The sequence below is a fragment of the Sander vitreus genome, chromosome 16 (genome assembly GCF_031162955.1).
Source record: "Sander vitreus isolate 19-12246 chromosome 16, sanVit1, whole genome shotgun sequence".
In the NCBI taxonomy this organism is placed as follows: Eukaryota; Metazoa; Chordata; class Actinopteri; order Perciformes; family Percidae; genus Sander; species Sander vitreus.
This window is the reverse complement of record NC_135870.1, coordinates 8304971-8326837: the sequence shown is the minus strand read 5'-3', so window position 1 is coordinate 8326837 and position 21867 is coordinate 8304971.

Sequence of the window (21867 nt, the reverse complement as noted above, 5' to 3'; positions counted from 1 at the left end):
CCACAATATATCAGTGCAAATATTTCCAAACCTGCCTACCACCAGATCATCCCACCATCTACATTAACCCCATATGCATTTATGCATTACATATTTGCATACAAAGCTATGTGTCTACGAGACTTGAACCTTTCCTTGTAATCTTTGTTCTTTAAATATTGCATATCTACTTTATATGGAATAACAGTTCTTTGCCGTTCGAGCCACAGAGACCTCTCTTTAGTATTCACCTTTGTTCCATGTCACTGCCGTTGCTTGGACAGCTGATAGTGTTAGGAAAAGATAGGATCTGTCGTGAGCACACACAGGGATTTGTGATCCCCTCAAAGGGCTTGACAATTATGGTGCAGTGATGCTGTCTGAAGAAATGTCTAGTCTGTCGCAATAACACCAACTAACGTTCACTCAACAGGCCTTATTTATGAAGCAACTAATTACAAAATTTTATGAAATCAATGACACAACACGACAGAAATTGGGATTTATCCGTTTTTATACATCTGAATCTTTTGTTTACCAGAGCAAAATGTACACCTCAGAGCATGTGTAAAGCAAGTTGGACAGTTTAAGTTATTTCATTACAGTGGCGCAAAAAGTGGGTATGCACTATATGCGGCGCATAGGGGCGCAGCACCATGGGGGGCGCCAAAGCGATGGTTAAAAAAAAAAAAAAAAAAGAATAATATTTTTTTGGGTTATTTTCAATATGTAGCTGCTGTTGTGCATTTCTAAATCATTTCTGCATTTCCTCAATGTTATTATATAACATTTGAGAGGACTAAAAGGCTAGATTAGGCACTCTGTCTCATAAGATTCCATCATAGAATGTTGATATAGAAGAGGGAGGGGGAGAGGAGGGAGCAGGGAGCGGGTGGGCGCCGTGAGCGCTGAGTGAGCAGGTACGAGCGTACTAGTAGTGAGTTGCCGTCTATGCAAAAAGAGCAAAGCAAAACAGCTGTTGGGGCTAAAAATAGAAAAAGAAACAGGGAAAAGGAGATGGCATGTCCAGGGATGCAACAGCAGTTAAATAAGTGGATGGTGAGAGGCAACAGGTAGGATTTAAAGTGTGACGTCTGTGCTTGGAGGCTTGCAAATATTCATGTTAACAGACTAGCTAGCGTTTGCTAACACTGGGAATGTAGCAGCCAAATGGGGGTTTACAGCTAGCTTACAATATGTAAAACCAAGGTTGCTGAGCTGAAAACTGATAAATATAAGGTAGCATGTGCAATAAATGACAATAATCTGGAAAACATAACTAATGCTATAACTCTTTACCATGGAATCATGCATAGATTTGCTACCAAACTTGGAGGCTTGCAAATATTTATGTTAACAGACTGGCTAGTGTTTGCTAATAATGCAAACCAATGTTGCTGATAGCTACATTTAGATTTTGGTTAAACCATGGTACCAATCCCATGCATGACATATCTCAATTTTATTAAGGTCAAATAACAACTGGTAAATATAAGGTAGCATGCACAATAAATGACAAGAAGAAAAAAAAAATATGAAAAAAAGATATACATATTTAAAATACAAAATGTGAATGTAATTTCAACAGCAGCACAACCTTACTGCATACTAGCTGTCTTATCTGATGCCATCACTAGGCTGATTTAAGAATTGAATTTAGGCTGCTATATTTAACAGTGAGTTCATTTCATTCAGGTGTGAGGATGGTGGGTCAGGAAAGACAGGGGGAGGCAACAGGTAGGTCTAACATTAGGTGGAAGTGTAGGGGAAGCCACTTGATACCAACAGATTCATTTCTTAATATTATTAATATGGAAAAGCTAATGAAAAATCTATTACATAATGTTTGTTTGACACAATGTCTTAGTGGAGAAGAACACAGGCAAGGAGTGAATAAGACAGACATGAGGTCGGCGATGGCATCACGTAGAGATGAGACCAGTGATGACATCAGGTAGGAGTTCTATTAGACCACACAAAACTAAATGTCCAGTATGGTTTGAAGTTCTGTTGACCAACCTATTCACTGTGTCCTTTTTGGGGGAAGAAATAGTGCAGACAGGGATGGAAAGCCACCACCACTCAAATCACATCAACCAGGGGTGATGATCAGGTTGCCAATTGTCACAATTTGGTTGCCAAGGGCAACCGTGCAACCGTTAACGTCGCTGATATACTTTAAAATAAACCTTTATTATTTAAAGCCCATACATGATGATGTCCAGCACTTCTTTTTCTTTCTTTTTTTTCTTCTTTTTTTTGGGGAGGGGGGTGCCAAAATCGCTGCATACCCCTCTGACACTGGGTAGTTGCACCACTGTTTCATTATTTCACCCTCTTACATTCATGAATCTGAATGTAAAAAGTAAAACAAAAGTAAAACAGCAACATCTTTTTCAAATTCCCACAGAGCATAAACAAGAAATCCAAGAACTTTCTTAGTGAGTGCAGAGATATTGCATCATGCTGCAGGTCGGTTCCTTTGAGCCTATTATCACATGAAGAGTCTCAGTACTGGGCGTGATAGCTAGAGCAGCGAAGGGCCTCATTGTCCTGATTAGCTTGAGAGCAGCAGCCGCTCCTTGCCCTCTTCACACTGCCTTGATGTTCCTGTGGTTGGCTCTGTTGAGCTTTTTAGGTTTATAAATAGGGCTCTTTTTTTTCTTTTGCAGAATTTACCTTGTGTTTTGGCAAGGCTTTTATTTATTTTATTTTTTTTAGACAATAATTTGCTTTTTTTTCTTCTAACACCCTGCAGGGGTGTCATATCAGACTAGAAATGTCAGGGAGAAAGCTTACAGATAGTATTACACCTTGTATTGTACTGTACTGTGGCTGTTGCCAGCTCCTGACACGTCAAGACCTTAATTAGAATAAAAATACAGGGAAAGAACAGGAATAGATGAGGAAATACTGAGGCAATAGTGAGGGTGGCTGTTTTACTCAGTCTTACCTGACAGTCATCTTTCTTTATAAATCAGAATCATAAAAGCATGATCTGTGAAGTCTTGCTCTAACTGCCTATATCATCTCTTGACAACTTTAAAGCAGTGCTTCAAATTTTTTTGTGAGAAAATTGGAACTTCAGAAATTTCCTCACATCTGTAATTTTATGTTGAATTAATGAAGGCAGATATAATTGAAAAAATGGAAATCACTGAAATTCATATTGATTATAATCAGTAAGCAGGACCACTACAGTGTTTAACTGGCCTAATTCAAATAATTGTTGTCTTGACCCTCTGTATGTCAATCTTTATTTTTGTTCTTTTAAATATTATTTATGTTCTTGTCCATCCATCCATCTTCATCCGCTTATCCGGGGTCGGGTCGCGGGGGTAGCAGCTCCAGCAGGGGACCCCAAACTTCCCTTTCCCGGGCCACATTAACCAGCTCCGACTGGGGGATCCCGAGGCGTTCCCAGGCCAGGTTAGAGATATAATCCCTCCACCTAGTCCTGGGTCTCCCCCGAGGCCTCCTCCCAGCTGGACGTGCCTGGAACACCTCCCTAGGGAGGCGCCCAGGGGGCATCCTTACCAGATGCCCGAACCACCTCAACTGGCTCCTTTCGACGCAAAGGAGCAGCGGCTCTACTTTGAGCTCCTCACGGATAACTGAGCTTCTCACCCTATCTCTAAGGGAGATGACAGCTACCCTCCTGAGGAAACCCATTTCGGCTGCTTGTACCCTGGATCTTGTTCTTTCGGTCATGACCCAGCCTTCATGACCATAGGTGAGGGTAGGAACAAAACTGACCGGTAGATTGGAGAGCTTTGCCTTCTGGCTCAGCTCTCTTTTCGTCACAACGGTGCGATAAATTGAATGTAATACCGCACCTGCTGTGCCGATTCTCCGACCAATCTCCCGCTCCATTGTCCCCTCACTCGCGAACAAGACCCCAAGGTACTTGAACTCCTTCACTTGGGGTAAGGACTCATTCCCTACCTGGAGAAGGCACTCCATCGGTTTCCTGCTGAGAACCATGGCCTCCGATTTAGAGGTGCTGATCCTCATCCCAGCCGCTTCACACTCGGCTGCGAAACCGATCCAGTGAGTGCTGAAGGTCACAGGCCGATGATGCCATCAGGACCACATCATCTGCAAAAAGCAGCGATGAGATCCCCAGCCCACCGAACTGCAACCCCTCTCCACCCCCGACTACGCCTCGATATCCTGTCCATAAATACTACAAACAGGATTGGTGACAAAGCTGCAGCCCTGGCGGAGGCCAACTCTCACCTGAAACGAGTCCGACTTACTGCCGAGAACCCGGACACAGCTCGCTTGGTCGTACAGAGATTGGATGGCCCTGAGAAGGGACCCCTCACCCTCGCACTCCCGCAGCACCTCCCACAGTATCTCCCGGGGCACCCGGTCATACGCCTTCTCCAGATCCACAAAACACATGTAGACTGGTTGGGCATACTCCCAGGCTCCCTCCAGGATCCTTGCGAGAGTAAAGATCTGGTCCGTTGTTCCACGACCAGGACGGAATCCGCATTGTTCCTCTTCAACCTGAGATTCGACTATCGACCGAACCCTCCTTTCCAGCACCTGGAGTAGACTTTACCGGGAGGCTGAGAAGTGTGATACCCTGTAATTGGCACACACCCTCTGGTCCCCTTTTAAAAAAAGGGGGAACCACCACCCCGGTCTGCCACTCCTTAGGCACCGTCCCCAGACTTCCACGCAATGTTGAAGAGGCGTGTCAACCAAGACAACCCCTCCACACCCAGAGCTTTAAGCATTTCTGGACGGATCTCATCAATTCCTGGGGCTTTGCCACTGTGGAGTTGTTTAACTACCTCAGCAACCTCCACCAGGGAAATTGATGCCAACTCCCTCATCCTCCAGCTCTGCCTCTACCATAGAGGGCGATAGTCGGATTTAGGAGTTCCTCAAAGTGCTCCTTCCACCGCCTCTATTACCTCCTCAGTTGAGGTCAACAGCGTCCCCATCCTTACTGTACACAGCTTGATGGTTCCCCGCTTCCCCCTCCTGAGGTGGCGAACGGTTTTCCAGAAGTACCTTGGTGCCGACCGAAAGTCCTTCTCCATGTCTTCTCCGAACTTCTCCCACACACGCTGCTTTGCCTCTTTCACGGCAGAGGCTGCAGCCCTTCGGGCCCTTCGGTACCTTGCAACTGCCTCCGGAGTCGCCTGGGATAACATATCCCGAAAGACTCTTCTTCAGTCGGACGGCTTCCTGACCACCGGTGTCCACCACGGTGTTCGTGGGTTACCGCCCCTTGAGGCACCTAAGACCCTAAGACCACAGCTCCTCACCGCAGCTTCAGCAATGGAAACTTTGAACATTGTCCACTCGGGTTCAATGCCCCCCAGCCTCCACAGGGATGCACGAAAAGCTCCGCCGGAGGTGTGAGTTGAAAGTCTGTCGGACAGGGGCCTCCTCCAGACGTTCCCAATTTACCCGCACTCACCCGCTTGGGCTTACCAGGTCTGTCCAGAGTCTTCCCCTCACCCCCTGACCCAACTCACCACCAGATGGTGATCGGTTGACAGCTCCGCCCCTCTCTTCACCCGAGTGTCCAAAACATATGGCCTCAGATCAGATGAAACGATTATAAAATCGATCATTGACCTTTGGCCTAGGGTGCTCTGGTACCAAGTACACTTATGAGCATCCCTATGTTCGAACATGGTGTTCGTTATAGACAATCCATGACTAGCACAGAAGTCCAACAACAAACAACCACTCTGGTTTAGATCAGGGAGGCCGTTCCTCCCAATCACGCCTCTCCATGTGTCTCCATCATTACCCACGTGCGCGTTGAAGTCCCCCCAGCAGAACTATGGAGTCCCCGACTGGAGCCCCATGCAGGACTCCACTCAAGGTCTCCAAGAAGGCCGAATACTCTGAACTCTTGTTTGGTGCATATGCACAAACAACAGTCAGAGTTTTCCCCCACAACCCGCAGGCGTAGGGAGGCGACCCTCTCGCCCACCGGGTTAAACTCCAACGTAGCGGCGCCAGCCGGGGGCTTGTGAGTATCCCCACACCCGCCCGGCGCCTCACACCCTGGGCAACTCCAGAGAAGAAAAGAGTCCAACCCCTATCCAGGAGTATGGTTCCAGAACCATAGAGGTAAGCCCCACCAGATCTAACCGGTAGCGCTCCACCTCCCGCACAAGTTCCGGCTCCTTCCCTCACAGAGAGGTGACATTCCACGTCCCCAGAGCCAGCCTCTGCTGCCCGGGTCTGGTCCGTCGAGGCCCCTGACCTTCACTGCCACCCATGTGGCAGCACACCCGACCCCAGCGGTTCCTCCCACAGGTGGTGGGCCATGGGATGGAGAGATGTCCGCCACGTAGCTTTTTCGGGCTGTGCCCGGCCGGGCTCCGTGGCAAACCCGGCCACCAGACGCTCGCTGACGAGCCCTCCATCTGGGCCTGGCTCCAGACGGGGGCCCCGGGCTTCCTCCGGGCAGGGTCACTTCATCCCTTCCTCGATTTTTCACAGGATTTTTGAACCATTCTTTGTCTGGCCCCTCACCTGAGACCACTTTGCCTTGGGAGACCCTACCAGGAGCACAAAGCTCCAGACAACACAGCCCTCAGGTTCATAGGGACACACAAACCTCTCCACCACGATAAGGTGTTCTTGTGGGGTTTTTTATTGTCTTAGAATCTGGTACATGTAAAACTGGCAGAAGTTTATTCAGCTTCATATTTGTGACATATTATAACATGTTCAGGTAATGACTGGGTTGTGCGCTGGTAGGTTCTTTGCACAAAGCTAAGGTTATCCTAAAGTAAGTTCAGTAGTTGCCACTGTGAAAGACCAAATTATAAAGTTTTTTTCTGCAAAGAATGCATTACACCTGTGTCTATTCTATTGGTCCTGACCCAGTTGCTAAACATCTAGTCTATCTAGTATATATTGCTCCGTTACCGCCGGAAATTCCGCCGGATGTCCCTCTTTTCTCTCTTGCATGACTAAAACCAATTTTTTAACGTACACATGTTCCACCAACACAAGTTCCTTCCCAAGGCTGTTGTGCAGCTGTACTGGGGCTCCGTCCAGCGCTTAGCACCGCCCATGATGATTGTGTTTGGTTTAAAGCCATGCCAATAAACCAGAGCACATTTCTTTCCCATCCCGGAATGCTGTGTGGACTAGGCAGACCCTCTTTCGCAGAGCTGTGGAGGAAGGTCTGGCAATGCGAGACTACTAAACATCCAACTGAACCTTCAGAACAACAGTCTGAGACGGCCTGTCTCTGACACTTGCTGTGTCCAACAGATTAGCCTGTTCTCAAACCCTTTCTCTGTTGGATTTCAGGAGGACATGCAGTCAAAGCTTATTTAAATTAAGTGTGATAATACTTTAAGTGAGTCAGTTCTCTGTCAGATCTCCGACAGTTTCCACTGTCAAAGACCTACATGGGTTTGGAAAAGTCCAGATGAGTTGCCATGCCAACGGTTTTTTCAGGTTATTTGGCACTACATACATATGTGAGCAAATATTTTGTTAAAGTTATGAATCCGCACTCTTGAAGAAGACTAAGTCCTTTCCATAAGGAGTGATATTTACTGGTAAGGGAAATTTAATAGTGATAAAATCATCCTATACTGTCCACTGTACAGCACAGAGTGCTTAAACGTACAATATGTAATTTTCTGCCGCTAGGGGTCTCTTAATCAAGACAATGGATGTAAACACAGACTTTTGACGACGTTGTGTAGTGGCATTATGGGAGTTGTAGTTTAATACAATTTCCGATTAAAATAGATCTGTTCACGGATAGGTTTATCCATTACAGTTTTATCCTTGTTACGTTTAGAAATGTCTATCTAGAAACGAAACTGTCATTCTGATAAAATAGCTGCAGTTTCCCCGACATAATTACGTTTTCTTGATTTGATTTGTGTTGGTAGCTAACATTAGCTAGCTAGTTGACCAGTTAGCGAGCAAGCAAGCTAACATTAGCCAGCAGCTAACAATATCACAATATATTTCACCTCAGTGTCACTTTTTGGATGTTTTCAGCACCAGGGGGAAAAGGGTTTGTTGTAATGTTACTCAACACCTCTGAGAGACAAAGCGGACTCTCCCCACCTTCACCTTTTGTCCACAGGACAGTCACCATTTGTGGGTCAAACGTAACTGTAAACAAGACCGCTAAAAGGGGGAGAATTTCAGCACAACACCACGGCCAGCCAGACTCGGACGCCTGGGGCGATATGATCTGTTTACGGTTCTGTTACTGCCTATAGCATTGTTATCAACCGGTGCTGGAGTTTGTGCTGGCTGGGTTCGGATTGCTGTAAGTTTATAAGAGTGGCTGGCTGCTGGCTAACTGTGGATGTGTCGTGTCCCCGTGGCTGTTGTCCGCTCTCATCACGCTAATGATACTTGTCAACGTAGCACATTACGTTAAACTGGATCAATCAATATTGAAATGTATCAATAAATAAGATCTCTGATGTATTACTGTGTTGTACGTGGCATGTAATCAATGACAAAATGATGCTGTGTGGCAGAAAGCAAGCTGTATAACAGTTACTGTTAGAGTGTTATTCTTTCCGTGAGATTGTATGATTTACGATTACTCTCGAACGTATCATCTGAGTGCCTTGTTTTGACGGGAGTTAGAGGAACCAGAAGGGTCAAAGGTTATAGGACGCCACTGACAGGCTAAATGAAACGGACCGTGTCATTAAAATAAAATAACTGGGTTATATAATTTCTCTGGGTTTGAACGTTGTTGGAAACATTTAGGATAGTGTAAGTACACAACTCAACAAAATATATAACACAGGTATAGTCATTTTTAGACATTTTAATGCAGAAATGTTACATATTGTACCTTTAAAACTTGCTCATTAAAATCTACGCAACTTTTGATTGCTGCATAAATTGTGTTATTCATAACTGAAAATGAAAAAATAAACCTTGATTAAAAAACTCGCTCATTAAGAGTCTCTTAAATTAAAAGGCTTATGGGCCAGGACAACATACTTTTTTTCTCAGTGTGGCCCCAGGCATCAAAAGTTTGGTCTCCCCCACACAGCTTAATGGTGGGTCATGACACAGCTTTAGTTTGGACAAAAATACACAAGACAAAATCTGTGTTGAATTCAAAACAGACAATTCTGGGCAGCTTTACAAGCTGTCTGTAGCTCGGCACCCTTCTCAAGAGGCTTAATAACAAAATTATTTCCTTACTCACGACCTAATATATGGGATATTGGGCATGACTGCTGGTGTTTAGGTGTAAAGTTATGTGCACACAATTTCACTGGATACACTATAATTTCCTTCTGTGCCCTCCAAACTCATATTTTTCTGCGTACAATACCCTTTTGTCTACTTTTCCCTCACTTTGTGTGAGCCTTCTTATCTTTCACACATTCATAAACGCACTACACCACAAACATACACAGCAACACTTGGCACAGTGACTGGGAACTAGACATGCGATTATAAGAAAGGATTTTTAATACAGCCAAAATTATAACTTTATTTGTTTAGGCACACTGCAGCAACAAAGTTTTTATTTCAAGGTGTTATTCTCATGTGTTTCACGCTGCCGTTACCTCGCAGAATTACAATAAGACATTCGTTTTTCAGCTATTCTTTTTGCAGCTTAACTCTACACCTTATACACCTTATGGATGTGTAAACAATTTGCCTTTCTTTATTGACGCAACTGCTGATGTTCTCTGTTATTTTTAACTAAAAAGTCATCTACCTGATCTACCTGAGCTCGATTCAAAAATGTGCTCAGCTTTGCTGATATTTACCACAGCTAATGACAGATTTAGTAATTTTATTCCTCTTGAGGCTCTTGAGGTTTTTCCAATGTGTGACTCTCCGAACACTTTAATTACACCTATTGTTTGGTAAGTAAAATGTCTCTTCGCTCAGCATGGCTGGTCTCATTTAAGCTCACAATGATAATAAATTCAGTCCTCTATAAAACAATAAATTAGAGATTTAGCACTGCAGTTTAGCCTCATGCCTAATTGGTTGTGAGTCAGATTTGGGATAGCCCTTATTCTCATGTGAACGCGCAAAACTAAGGGGAAGGGGGAAGGGGAAGGGGTAAGACAGAGAAATGAGACGCACCCTTAAGGCTGTTTTAAAGCTTGTAGCAAATGGGACATTAATGCCATCTCCTTTGTCTCTTTCTTCTTTTCTCATGCAAATGTTTAATCTTCATCTGCATTTCCATTTGTAGAGTATGTTATTTTGTGTCGCTGTCTCTCTGTATTGAATTCAATCTGCTGTACTGGCTTCACCTTCAGGCCTTACTTGGAGCCTGAAGGTGAAGCTTGGGATTTTCCTGCTGATCTACGCTCCAACTCTCAACTTTACCCACAAGCTGTGGGTTGTGACCAAAATGATGAAACTGCAGATACCAGCAGCAAATATTATACTCTATCTAAGCTCCTAACCTACTCTTGCAACAGTTGCTCCTTTATGTTGAGGTGGTGGGGGCATCTGATTAAGATTTATCCCTGAAGCCTCCCTCTGGAGGTATTCTGGGCACGTCTGACTGGGAGGAAGCCCAGAAGAGAGGGGAGGGATTATATATTCCAACTGGTCTTGGAATGCCTCAGGATCCCCCAGAAGCAGCTTGAAGGACATGGCTTGGGACCAATAAGACATGAGCTTCCCCTATTAGTTTATTGCCACTGGAGCCAAACCCTGCAAATGGGATAGATAGATAAATGGATGCCTTTTTCTTAATGGCTTAAAGGTTAAAAATAAATATTGCAACAGCCACTTCCATTACAATGGAATGAAGAAGAACAGCCAACAAAAAGCCTCTGCTGAGGCTATACAATCCTTGAAATATCTTATTAGTAATATTAAATATATACAAAAGTAAATGTTGGCTTTGCACAAAGAGGAGTTGTACAAAATTGTAGGTCAATGTGAAATCCCATCAAAATTTGCAGGATTGGTTATCATATGGTAAATAACACCTACATTAGCAAAGGGCAATTACTTGATGAAACACCTGACTGCAGCATCTTCGGCACAAGACTCTATAATAGTGTTACAGTGTGTGTGTGTGTGTGTGTGTGTGTGTGTGTGTGTGTGTGTGTGTGTGTGTGTGTGTGTGTGAGAGAGAAAGGAGGCTGACCCACTCATCACTCACTGTAAACCAAATCTACCTACAGGTATAAATAAAGTTACCTTGACCTACTTTCCTGCAATTATTGCATAATACACATTAAATAAAAAGCAGTGAATGAGTTTTCTGCAGCTGTCATTTAAAAAGAAATGCTACTCACTGTTTAATCTTTTCAATATTATGTAACTTCTTTTGTATTTGACAAAATTCAATATTCCATTGAAAGTAGCTTTTTGAAATATCCTGCTGACAGATAAATGGGACCAAAAACCACCTGCTTGAGGTAAGTATAGAGCTTTTACTCCACTCAGAGCTATGGCTGCTCTTTGTACTGTCAGTGCTATGTGTTTATATGTCGGTGTGCTTGTATGTGTGGTAAAAGAGACGGTTGCATAAAGATAAAATCAGTCATAGCCTTTGTAAATAGGAAGCCTCCAATGTACGTGACCGTTCCATGCTGTTGCTTTAATCCTATTCAGATAAAATCAAAATAAAAAACATCAGTCTGCTCTCACATACGGTAAAACATTCAAAACAGATGAGATGGAAGTGTTTCCTGACACACGGCCTGAATCAAGTCCCTGAATCATATGGCACCGGCTCTTTTTTTGGCGGCAGAATATTTCTTGTTGATTCTTTGATCAAAGTCCCCACAGGCATAAAGGCAGCATTTGCAACTGTCAGCGCATTCTCAGTGTAAAGACTCCTTTTTTATATTGTTTGAAGTCTCTCATCATTATAGCAGATGTCAGAGTGTCCAGGGTGTTGTCTTTTTCCGTTTTGCCATCTTTCAACATAAGCTACATAAGGTACCCTGAACTGGTTAAAAAAAAGTATAATTCCTCCAGCTTGTGTTTTAAGGCAGAGATTGGTTCTGTCATATCCTATCAAAAGCCATGGATGGTGATCTTCCCTTGTGAATACAGCATGCATGGTCTGACTTTTCAAGTTCCACCTGACTCTACAGATGACATGGTCAATTTCACAAAGAAAACTCAGTGTTTAGACATGACAGCAAAAATGCCAGGAAGATAAAGGTTCTCATTTTTTATTATAGACAATGTTAGAGCCTATTGTCCGATCATTCATGTCACCCAATCACAAGCTAGGTTAATTTACAGGCTTGTGCTTTTCTTTTCTTTTTTACCACCAGTAACACTGTTGGCCTCAGTATTCCTGTCTGAAATTACATACAAAACAATGATCAAGGTGCTGGTAAGAATTTATGGCAAAGGTCATATGTATTACTTTAGGTCACTCACATACAACATCTATAGTGATCCCTGGCCCTGATTTAGCTGGGCACTTACAAATTCATGCTGAAAAGGGATGAGAATTGTCCCTTTTACTGGCCAGTTTTCTTAAGCCCTAAGGCATTTATTGGCCTTTTCATTTTAATTCACAGTGGACCCATTTTTATTACTTGAGCCTGTAAGTGTTGCATACTTCTGGAGTCAGCATAATCTAAACATGAGGCTGGAGACACACAAAACCTAAAGACAAAGTTTATAGAAATGTAAACTCCTACACAACTTTTACATGTTTTCTGAAGGTACAATAAATCTTTCAAGCATATCTTTAAGAATTCTTTGGTCATTTTATTGTAGAAAATGCTTTTCCAGCCTACCACAGCGTTTAGTGTCCATGAAAGTCTGAGTAATGCCTACTCTGTTGTTGCTATTGACCCTGCAGAATTCAGCTTTTTGTGTTGCTTCCATGTGAGCTTTTGATTATAATGTGCAGTATTGTTATTGTCCTCACATTGGGGTCAAAATATACGTTTACTAGCATTGACGATATTCTTAATGTGTTATTTATTTTCATTTCACTTTTAAAGCAGTTACCTGCAACGTGGATGAACCAGTATTCAAAAAGACAGCTTTTCATCTTTATAAGGAAGACTGAACATCTGCACATGAAGGGTGTGTGGTTGCATCATATTTTTTTTTAACGTTTTTAATATTTTCCCGTCCGTGCATGACCCTGAATGTGATCAAGCTCTGTCATCATTATCATCTCCTAATGTTGTTCAGAGGAGCGTGGAGGCCTCAGAGGTGCTTGGAGCGATGATTCACATGAGCGTGGAATGTGGAGGGTTCTTTCATTGAAAATCGGTTCTGTTGATCCTCTTGCTGATGTGATGAGTATGATCAAGTGAGCTGCTGTGTGGAAACTCAGCTCAGCATTTCAGTTGTGTCAAACTGCAGGCTGGGAAAGGCCAAATGGCACATAATTGAGTGTAATATATTAGATGTCTTTGTAGGTGTACAGTAGATCGGAATGTTAAGAATGTTGGCCAGACATGTACAGTTCTGATGATGCCACCCTCTGGAGAACTGGAGAATGGAGTTAAATTAAGAAATGCAGATTCAATTCATTTCAAGACAAACATTTCACTGTTGGTTAAAAGTGGCCTACTAACCCATCATTGCTTTTTAATTGTAGCCATATAACTTTTTATATGGGAATGGGTTTCAGTGTTACAGTGCTACTTTACATGCACATTCATACGTAATTCATGAGGAATATTTTTGCTCAATAATTAATTGATACACTCGTGATATTATGATAAATTTGCCTTTAATTATCATTACATGGTTTTAAATCACTTACCAAAGTGACTGTGTGAGTCATAATGTGTAATTACTGTTTGAATAATAAATAATTAACAACATAATGAAATATTAAAGTCCAATTAAAATCACATTTGGTCATCCCTTTTGTCAAAAATAATGGTTTTTAAATGTTATTGCAATAGTTTTCATGATTAAAAGGATGAAAAATGGTATTTTGGAAATATCACAGCATTTCAGTGTCTGTTTGATTGACAGTCTGGGTCTGTTTGATTGACAGCAGCTGGCAGGCTGCCAGAGTGATGGTGCCAGCCTAGATGTCGTGGGCAGACCGTGTTAGTGGTAATGAAGAGTGAAGACCAAACCAGCATCTTTTCCGGAACGATGTGACATTTGGTACATTTACATGCTGCTACATGTGCTGCAGCTTATTAGCTATCTAGTCTGCAAACTAACGTTAGCAGTGCACTTTTCCCAGAGCCAGCCCTAACCAATTTGGTGCCCTAAGCAAGATTTCAGCTGTTGTTGTTTTTGTCGCTTTTTATGTCGCTTTTTGATATTTTTGTCTGTTTTTTTTCCCCCCAGCGTTTTTGACGCGTTTTCGTTGTTTTTAACGCTTTTTTCACCATTTTTGACATTTTTATTGGTTTTTTTACGTTTCCGTTGCTGACGTTTTTGGCGCTTTTTTCCGACGATTTGTCTTTTTTTCTTATCATCTTTTTCTTTACTCCTTTGGCCTTGCTGGCACCCCTAGTATTTGCCTATACTGCCTATCCCACGGGCCAACCCTGACTTTTCCCCAGTGAGTGTCTATTTGGTCGCTCATTTAACAAGCTAAGGTGCAGGACAAGACGTGTTGATGTTTGTAAGCTAGATAAGGAGACTTAAGGAGAGCTGTATATTTTTTATGTAAGGCTTGGTGTGGTACTTGTGTGAAAGAGTCTGGAATTTGTGTGAACCATAAAAGCTTATTTTGTAAGAAATTGTAAGAAATCTGGACTATGAAAATGTGGCACTGGGTGTTCTGTCCTGCTCTCCTCTACGTATATTCCTTCACTAAATACTCAACTGAGGAAATATATAGCCAATGTAACATGCAGTGTGAGACAAGGGTCAATTAATTAATCCCTGTATGTTGCAAGATATTATTGCCTTTGCAATAATATGCATAGGCATCGTACTGCTCTTTCTTACATCATACTGTGACTACCATGAAACTAATGGGACTTGGCTGATGCCACAGAGCTTGGACAGCTTCTCTGTACTGCCTGAAGATAAGGGCCAGTAGACTTTAAATGTAGCAGTGAGAATTAAATTACATAATTTAGGTTTTTCCAATTAAAATAGGAATCTCAGATCATTAAAGCTGTCATTCTTCAGGAAACGCCATGCTTGAATTTAGATTTCAGTGACATCGCCATTTGTCCATTTATGAGGGAAAAGATTGTTACTGGTCCCTGGGCTGATCATAATAGAGCTGATACAGCTTCAATAGCAGTCTCATTGTGTTTTCCTACTCGCTGCGTGACTTTGCAGTTTCTGCCAAATACCTCTTTTCTTTTCTCTGTTTTGAGAGAGCACTTATCTCTATTTAATTTGCCACAGAACCGTATTTCGCTCTTTCATACTCCTCCTTTGTCCGTTCAGCCTCTCTGCAAATCATGCCATGCAGAGTTCAGCCAGTTCTTTACTGTCTCTGCTGCTTGATGTGGATTTCTGTTTAAAGAAAATACAAATGACAGAACAATAATGGATCTTTTATGTACGCCCTTCTTAGTCTTCTTTTGAGTTCACTCAGATATACATGTTCAGCATATGGACTCAAACAGAACAAACACAATGAAGATGATTCCTATTTTGAGAATGACATACTGTACAGTAGCAAATCCGACAAGTCGGGTTGGACCCAATAATGTGGCTGAGAGAGGCTGCTGCAAATTTCCATTTATGGATGAGCACATGTGATGTGAAGAAAAAGAGTCTGCTCAGCTCAGTATATGAATTGAATTGTATGAACAAGATTAAAGACTCCAGCACTTGCTGATGTCTGACATGCCATGTCACAGATATATATATATATGATGGATGAGTCATGGTGTGTGTGTGTGTGTGTGTGTTCATGATTTCCTCATTTGTTTGCAGGCATCACCAATCACTTACCGAGCCCTTTCTCCATCTATAGTACGCTGTTAAATGTCAGGAGTTTCGTCTGTATCATTTCCTCTGAACCATATTTTCTGAATGACTGTGACTGGGATATTGAAGGTTATCTGCATAAGGCGTTGATATGTGATGTGATATGACAAGCATGCTTTAGCCAAGTAAAGTTTATTGTGTTTCTGTGAAGGGATGCTTTCTTGAAAGATTTAGATGCAGCACTGTGAGAAATGTTTTTTTTCAGATGTGTCCGTTACAGATTACAGCTTCCCTTCCTCATCATTTTCATAGCCTTCATCCAGCGCCTGACCAAATAAAAAAAGGTTGAAGGGAGCTTCTCTAGCAACACACCCCTCATCATTTATTAAATAAATGAGTACTGATGCGGCTGCTGATGCAGCTCCCTATTAAGATGAATCCTCCTGGTCTCTCAGGAACCGTGCCTGTTGAAATAGGATATACCCACATGTATTACTGAAGTTAATATTTTCAATATTGACATGTTTGCTCTTAACATTGTTTGAATTGAATTAACCTAGGATGGACCTTAAGAGGTTAGCCAGCTGATATTAAAGCTTTGGCGCTGGATCAACATATCTGTGAGATTGGAGTAATGCGCCGTCCCCTTATACTGGAAAGTGACCTGAGGCAAGAGAGTTTGGCTTAGGCAATAAGGCAGAAAATCTAATATGGTGGCATGGGCTGTCCCACTGGGCTAAGCTCTCTCAAACAGCGAAGATAGGCGTCTCCTCTTTTTTTCCTCTTTCATATTCTGCTCTCTTCTTCCTCTCCGTCTTTCTTATTTCTTTTCTTAACATCAGGCTAACACGATCACTAATACATGCTCGCACACACACACAGTTACACATAAAGTGATAAGCTGTGAGTCCTGTATTGCTATGACCCTAACCTCAGTGCAGAGTTTATTGGGCAGCTTCACCGTAGAAGTAACCTCATTTTGCCTGGAGGAATACAGAGTCAGCTATTTGTCTGGCTGCTTGCACGCATCCAACACCCATATACCCCTCTGTCTTTTCCTACTGTCCACCCCCACCTCTGCCCACCAGTTTGTTTTCCCAATATATCAACCCACCACCCACCCCAGAGTATGCACACACATACACACATCTTCAGATGGTTTAGTGGCTTGCTGTGCCCAGGCAGATATGGTTCAATAGCTTCAGGCAAAAGAATAACATTGTCAACTTTCTGCTGAATCACAGACGTAATGTCCACACACAACCCAGCAGTCGCCATTGATGATGTGGAATTGGCTGCACTCATGAACAGGTAAAGGCCAATTGCAGCAAAGCCTCTGAAATGGCCATGTGTGAGCACAAAAGAGAGAGGACAGAAACAGCAATCATGTATTATTCTTTAATAGTAAAAGTCCAAAGCGAACCAAATAACTATGTGCCATGTTCACTTTAATTTCAGGTTTTATTTGAGCCCCCCTGAGTTTTTTCGGGGGGGTTGATTTTCTTTTTCTTCCTTACATTGCTAGCTCACCACAAAGTGTGTGTGTGCGTGTGTGTGCATGTGTGTGCGTGTGTGTGCGTGTGTGTGTGCGTATGTGTGTGCGTATGTGTGTGCGTATGTGTGTGCGTGTGTGTCTGCGTGTGTGTGTGAATACAAGGACATGTCCCTTGACAGATTATTCATGTCTGGTCATGAACAGACTTTCCTACAGATGGAGAATTACAGGCTTATTTCCATACTTCTTAACATCACTTCCACATTCTCTCCACTAACTTTCTCATCATGTGCAGCTGACTGCACAGTGAACTCCCAGGTCCTCCAGGGGCATAAGTCCACCACCTCAGCCTGCCAGCACTCAGCTACCTTGGACACTTGCTGCACAGTATACCGCCATCATATTACTCGATGTAGGGAACGAACAGGGATGTTTATTACTGAGACCTTCTTCGGAATGTACACACAAAAGAAGCAACCACTCAATACACATTCATAATGTATCAGCTGTGAGGGATTGACTGCTGGTGATTTTGTTGTCCTCTTCTCTCTTACCTTCTGTTTGTGTCTACGTTTTTGTCTGTTCATCAGAACTGTCCTCTTCCAATTGGTCTCTTTTTTGAACACTTAAAATCAGCTATTTTTTCAAGGTTTCTTGGTAAACAACCTCTTGTGGCTGTGCAAATGATGATGTCTCTGAGAGAAAAGGCAGAAGTGGCTATTGTAGTGACAGGAGGTTGGGTGGTATTTGAGGGTACGTAACATCTGATTTTGAAGCCTGAAACCGCAGTTCGCATTCTTTTCCCAACCATAACCAAGAAGTTTTGGTTGCCTAAACCTAACCAAACCTTAACCATGTTGGTGGTGGATCAGAAAATGCTCATGAATACCATCTGTAACCATGATAGGTTCATGTAGAATTGACAAACAATGTTGTTTTGCAGCTAGGGGGTGCCAGATCCAAAAACACCATGCGGCGACGTCCGGGCCCAAAGAGTAAAGCTAATGCGGAAGTCCCTTAAACCTGTATTCTTTCTAATGGCCAACAGGGGGCGACTCCAGTGGGTGCAAAGAGAAGTCTGATATGATTTGAGAAAATAGCTCTACTTCTCACTTGATTTATTACCTCAGCAAACATTTGCTGAATGCATTTATAGTCTTAATCGTTTCAAGTCTTTCTAAATAATGGTCCCATTGAAAGTAAGAGTAAAAAAGACGATTAAAGCAGGGTATGCTTTAGAGCGTGGCTACATTGTGATTGACAAGTTGCTACCATGGCGGTGTCCTCGGGTTCTCGGTCAGATCCACCCCTCGCTCCACAAGTGAATGGGTGACGTCCACTTCTTTTAGTCTATGGAAAACGCACATATGACTCATTCTTGAAATGGTCATAAGGGTCATTCTGGAAGGCAATGAGGAAGAATCTATTTTTTCGAGTTTGGAGGACGTGGTTCATCAGTCACATTCTCTGTCTCTTTGTTTTGTCTATTTTCTTTTCCATTGCCCTAACTGTTTTTGTAAGAATGGACATTTTATCAAATGGAACCATCAATTGGGGAGTGTAAGTTGTTTGTGATCATTAGTGTCAGCCATTCAAGCGGGTGATTAAAAAGAAAGAAACTACAACTTCAACTGCACTAAATTACTGTTTATATTATCATCCAGATTTTGGGCGGTGTGGGATGGGGTACGAGAGTGACTTTATAAAGTACCTATTGAGGCACACAATGGCCTCATCCATCTTCTTTGCTTTCCTATCAGCTCTGATTAAATGAGTGTGATGGAACTCGCCATCATTAGTGAGACTGAGGGCTGGCGGATTGGAGCCATCACAAATCAGCTTTATGTGGGAAGAGCATGGAGTGGCAGTGACAGCTTTACAGCTCCTGTGATATTAATGGAGTGGACAGTTTTACATTGCTTGGCCCTGCAGCCCCTTTCACATCAGATGTATGGTAACCAGGGGTCATTAAAGAGCTCAAGGCTCCAAGTTATGTGAATTTCCATTGGTATTCTGTACCCTAGTCAGCATATTACTGGTTTTCCGCAAAGGTGTTGGAGTTACTATTCAGTATTCTCATCCTGAATTCTTTATGTTAATGCTGACCTATTGCCTGAAGACGTAAATAATGTATATAGTGGTGTGCATAACAAATCTGTGTCTATACATTTTTTAAAAATAAAAATAAAAATTAAAAAAACTACCTTGTTTCTTGGAGCAAGTTTTACACCACTGCTAAAAGGCACCAATGAGCTGTAGAAAAAAAGCATCAAAGGAGTCCATGTGTTCTCAAAATACAGTCAACCAGTGTCTTACCACAGATGTTTCCTTCACGGGTCATCCTCACCCCAAATCCGCACAGTTGATGCATGCCTTTTTCCATGATCCAAATGTAGAGATTTTTTTCACGCTTAACTCACAGTGGAAAATATCTTTATTCAAGTATGAGAAAAAGAACAGTCAAGTTGCACATCCTGAGAATAACATTCCATTTTATTCAAGTTTACATTCAAAATCTCTGTCTCTCTCTCTCTCTGTTTAATTTAGCAACAGACACAGCAAGATGCCATTGCTCCTTTCACTATTACAATAAGTGGGTCTTCATCTAGCTGTGGAGACTGCTGTTAAAAATGCAGAATTCTCTCACTGTAATAATCTGCTTTGGGGGAAATACATTTTTACTCGGCTGATGTGAAGATCGCAAACTGATTTTCCAATTTTCCAAATGTGTTTAAAATTTTCAGGAGCTTTTTTTCTCCCAGCTTTGTCATACTGTTTAGCAATATATATTTTGAGTTTTTTTCTTCTCTCATTTTAATAAACAGTAACCTTTGACCTTTTTCTACTGTCTACTGTATTGTTCCTCTGTGGAAAAGGGCGTGAATGTATCACATGTGGAACCTGATTTCACATGTATATCTTTACAATTGAATATAATACATTGCATAAATACATACATACATACATACATTTCAAATTTTCTAGCACACTTGAAACACCATTTCACATTTGATGAATTCACAAAAAGGCATGTGGCCTGCGGTCAAAAGCTAATTGGAAGAAAAGAAGACGGAAATGTATTTGCTTAGTTTATTATAAGCTAAGTAAATACGGTATGTTGTCATATACACAAATAACGCACAGTGAATAAACAGCTACCGTATTTATATCACTCATTAACTGTGAAATATCCCGTAGTTGCAAAAACCCAACAACAAGCATGGAGATGCACAGCCAAGTTTTGCTGTCATTTACAGCAGGAATGGAGGTGGCAGAGAAGCTATGACAGATTCATCACATCACCTGGAGTGGAGGTCACTTTTCCTGGGGAAAATGGCATTACAGCTGCAGTAAATTGAGGCAGATTGTTCTCAAGTGAGCAAGCCATGGAAAGCAATATAAGAGCAGCAGAAAAACAAAAGTAAGCCAACAGGAGATGCAGTGGGGTGACAGTCTTTTGCTTTAAGAAATGAGTGATATCCAAACCATAGGAAGCCACTGAATACAGAATAGACACAGAGCCACATGCCTGCAGTAGGCGACTTCCAACGATGGCAAGTGTTCTCTAAATCTGCTTCTGTGTGTGTGTGTGTGTGTGTGCGTGTGTGTGTGTGTGTGTGTGTGTGTGTGCGTGCACGTGTGCGTGTGTGTGCATTGCTTTGATAATTGTGAATTATAAAACAATGTCTCTGTGTGAAATGTCTCTGGCAGAATTTGCCTAGTGTGAAAATCCATCCAGCCAACATGAGCTAACATTTTACTCATTAATGTCTTGAGAGGTTTGCACCAGAAATACCACGCAGCCTGCAGAATGTGTCTTTGTATGAAGATGACAGCATTTGCGGTGTTGTTTGTGTCTGTGTTTGGTTTGCCATGTGTTTTTTTAATATCCCTTTGTGTGTTTTGACATCCACATTGCACTGACTATAATCTACACTCTATTGTCAGCGAGTCATTCTTTTCATTGCAGCAATTCATACATATTCAATGGTTTGTCACCAATGAAATAATGATTAAAAGGAAAGTCCATGAAAAGCATGGTAATGTCACAGAATGTGGTATCCTCTACTAAACAGAGCAAGAAAACTCTGGAAACTTTCCATGTAATGCATACTGACTAAACTAAATGGATTAACTCAACAGTATAGAGTCAGACATTTACTATAGGAATGACCATATTGGAGCGGCCTCTGGCTCACCCAGTGGGAGCGTGCGCCCTATGTGGGCTGGGTCCTTTGCGACGGCCCAGGTCAAGTCCGACCTGCGGTCCTTTGCTGCGCGTCATCCCCCATCTCTCTTCCACCTTTCCTATCTATCCACTGTCACTACAAATAAAGGGAAAAAGCGCTCCCCAAAAAATAGAAAAAAGAAAAGGAATGACCATATTATATAATGTATAATATATTAGAACAAAATAAAATCTGGGGTTTTATATTTATTTTCTATATTTATATCAAATATTTTGATAAAAAAATAGGAACGAAACTAAGAGTCTGCAGCCATGTTAATGTTGTGGTTGTGTATGTTTCTGTTTCCTGTTTCTGTTTTTCCTGGTAGTCTGTTTTCTGTCTTGTCTT